We start from the raw sequence: 3,743 nt of genomic DNA, 5'->3' as shown, positions 1-3,743 counted from the left end.
ATCTCTTTTTTAGCCCTTTATGGCTGTTCTTTTAAATATGTTTGGGGGAAATCTTGAAGAGGCAGACACAAGAGGCATTTACAAAATTTACTGCTCAGAGCACAAACTCAACTGTCATTCAGCGTTTTCTGTTGGATACAAGTGTGCACATGGCAATAAAAAGGGCCTGAAAGCACAGTGAGCAGCAAAGAAAGCTAATGATTAACGTGTATAAATAAAGGGTCACTGTACTGAAATAACGCCTGTACTCTTTTTTTTTTTTACTTAAGCAAATAATGCCGATTAGAACTAGCCCAGCGCAGTATGTGCTAATGGGTTAAAGATGGTGTAGAACAATGAGAGGAAAACAGTGTTTAATCATAAACTAACACATCAAATACTTAAAAAATAAGACAGAACCTGACATTTTACAGGCACATCTAGCTTCAGCCATCCACAGCCAACACATAAACCTTAATTTAAAATGTGTCATAAACATAGGAAATGCACTGTAACTGACAGAAGAAAAGTCACCTTTAAGAAATACACCTATTAAGAAATACAGCTCACACACTATCTATTGTTTTCATTTGTTTCATCATATTTGAAGAAATCCCCTGTCTACGACCTTGGCGGAGAGCACAGGATATGTGTCCCCATCAGTCATGCTGTAAACCATATGTTTGTGAGCAGTCTGGACAACAACTCTCTAAAATATACTTTTCCATTGAGACACTGTGTTCACTCATTTGGCCTTATTTGGTGGCTTCCACATATAGGCACGTTTCAGCATCCACAGATTTGTGTGATAGTTTTATTGCACTGCATTTAATAACATTTGTGTTTGTGTTGTTTTTGTGTTGTGCTTTATGATGTTATAAAAAAAAAACACTCATACTGTGTGTGCTTCCTGAACTAGTACCTGGCAGACAAGCACAACTCAATAAAATTTGTTTTTATAATAACAAACTTGCTGCGTGTGTCTGTGTTAGACAACCTGCACTTTACAGAGAACATGCTAACTTTATTGCTCCCATGATTGCTATTATGCAAGCCGATGGCAGTTCAGATAAATATTGAGTTATTTTAAGCTGTGAAAAAAAAAAAACAATTGGTAATAAATCAACAAAGAACATGCTGTAACACACGTTTAATTGGAAATGCAGACAGAATGTAACAATGGTGCCAGCTATTTTGGGGTTCCTCTGAAGCGTCTCAGCCAAATTGAGGGAAAGGTCATCTGGAGAAAATTTCAGTAACTAAATGCAAAGTGATGAATTCAGAAACAAAATACAACATGTGTCAGTGAATGTCATTATTTTTAAAGGGGGAAAACCCCAACCTTTAATCTCATTTAAAACATAGTATTGCATCAACCTGTTACTCCTTTGTTTGTGTTGGGTGGGGCGTTCTATAGTGTCCTTCGATGTTTCCTGCCCTGTATCCTCAAACTGCGTGGAAAAACATTGGGAAATGAGATAAACACGCATGCTACGTCCAAGGACACGATACATCCTGTGTAGTGGACGGTAAGGATCTCAAAGTTGAACGGAGGCGATGCGTGGAAAATTCCTTTGGTTCACTGGCAAAGAAACAAATTCAAATTATAAAGGTGTGAGGTACACGTGATGGCCCGTAAAGTCACCTTTCATATATTACAATTTTGTTTTTGAAAATCTAAATGGTTCACTGTTAATTTTTTGGTCAGTACATTTACTTGACAGGTTCTTGGATAGCAAACTCAAAGTATTTGTATGCCAAGATAAACAATGTTAAAATAAACTTTTGATCACTTCACTAAAAAAAACCTTCTTCAGAAAGTGTTGCCTTTAACATATTTTCCTTGAGAAAGTGTCATTGTGTTGAATTTCTGCCTTAATCAGTAGAGGAAGAGCAAGGCCACCGAGTTTTTCTTTTTCCCCCCCAAGTCAGACAAAAAACTGATTTCAGATGTTTTGACTGTCCTGTTTGAGATCTTTTCCCAAAGTTGGAACACAATGAGAAGTGACAATGATGATGTGTGAATTAGAGAAGAGAGAAGGTGCCTTCAGCGGAAAAAGAATTGGAAGAATGAACATGTTTTATTCATTGTAACCGTGTCACCAAACATACAGACTTAATCATCCAGATTACACGGATTGTTTTTCAAACCAATGCAATTTAGATTTTACTCTAGCCTGCCCGATGAGGCTGAGTTGTAGTCGTAAGAAAATTAAATAGCAGCAGGGAGTTTGTGGCAATATTGTTTCCTGTAATCTTGCTATAGCCAAGATGTAACGCATATGATGTTCTTTTGGCAGGCTTACATGGCACCAAGACCTGCAATCACGCATTTCTGATCATGCATTTTATTTATTTTATTTTAGTAGCAAAGACTCTTTCACATCTTTGTGGAAGAATTTTGGCCCATTCTTCTTAGCAGAAATGTTTTAATTCAGCCACACCGGAGGGTTTCAGAGGTTGAATGGCCTGTTTAAGGTCCTGCCAAAGCATCTCAATTGGATTGAAGCCTTGACTTTGGCTAGGTCACTCCAAAACCCTAACTTTTATTATTTTAGCCATTCAGAGTTGGACTTACTGGTGTGTTTCAGATCAGTTATTTTCCACACAGATCCAGGTAGGTTTGGCTAGGCTAAATCAACACTTTAAAAAAAAAAAAAAAAAAACTGGCTTCTGCCAGTGCTACTCTTCAGCCCAGCAGACACACCTATGGTATTCATTTGTAAATCCTACGTCACTCATTCTCAAGTTATTGAGAAGTAACGTTTGAACTTTGCAGAAACATAAGCAGTAAAAGAACGCTGTGTTAACATCTAAGCTACACTTAAAACACAGCCTGCAATATAACAGTTGTTAGTAATAAAGTCACCAGCAACAAGAAACTCATTACCTCCCCTGACTCACCTTAACGTGTAATTGTAACGACTGTATCTTCTGAGAACATGATGGATGCATCGGCATGGCACCTTGATGTTCAGCAGTCCTGTGGGCTTAAATTAACAGGTTTGGGTGCTATGAGAATATGTCAACAAATCTGAGCACACAGATGGACCTTGAAGTGAAACAATACAAATTCTGGACCAAAGGGGGGGAAAAGGCCATGGCAACTATTTACTGTTGCCTACATTGTAGCTGGGTGACTTTACCAGGTTGCAGTGGTGCAGTGTGGGAAGAAACATTTAGACAGAAGTCACAATAATTTCTTTTGTGAGCTATGGTAGATTTTTTTCACAGTCACAAAACTAACACTGTACCTTTTTTTGGCTTTTTCATGCCAAAAGAGGCTTTTGGTCCAGCAACCCTAAATGTCTTGATGAGAGCCAGGGGCGATTTTAGCCCATTTTGGGGGGTGCTAAGCACCCCCAAAGAGTTCTTACTTTTTTTGACAATATTTTCTGTTTTTGGGACACACTACTAAAAATAAAAACGGCATACAGTACTTAATTGAGATGGAACATTTTAACAACAAAAGTATAGATAACCCCCCCACCTCCCAAAATGGTTTGTTCCAGCTCGGCTCTCCCCTACCCTGGCTCTAGCTCCGTTGCTGCAGTGCCACAGCGATAGTGGCTGAGACGCAGCGGAGTGGAGGTGTAAGTGCCTGGCTTAAAACAGGACATATTAGCTGCATTTAACCCTCAGTTACTCTTTATATATTTAGGTAGGAGTCAGGCCATGTTTCTTTTTAGCTGAAAAACATTACACCCAGGTAACCTGCAGTGTTGAAAACGTGTTTCTCGACTATGTTTGCTGCCCTACAATCC

At 38.7% G+C, this 3,743-nt stretch overlaps 1 long non-coding RNA gene across 1 annotated transcript; it reads right to left on the bottom strand.

The window, feature by feature from the left end:
- Positions 1–1,113: 1,113 nt before the first annotated feature.
- LOC109204150 (uncharacterized) lies at positions 1,114–3,234 on the bottom strand. Its single transcript, XR_002063706.2, has 3 exons — positions 2,884–3,234; positions 1,357–1,561; positions 1,114–1,238 (listed from the first exon to the last, which is right to left on the bottom strand). It is a non-coding gene; the product is annotated as an uncharacterized LOC109204150 (long non-coding RNA).
- Between the last annotated feature and the right edge of the window lie 509 nt (positions 3,235–3,743).

Source organism: Oreochromis niloticus, linkage group LG11 (genome assembly GCF_001858045.2).
Source record: "Oreochromis niloticus isolate F11D_XX linkage group LG11, O_niloticus_UMD_NMBU, whole genome shotgun sequence".
Taxonomy (NCBI): Eukaryota; Metazoa; Chordata; class Actinopteri; order Cichliformes; family Cichlidae; genus Oreochromis; species Oreochromis niloticus.
The sequence above is the reverse complement of the archived record's forward strand: the minus strand, read 5'-3'. Positions and strand labels throughout refer to the sequence as shown.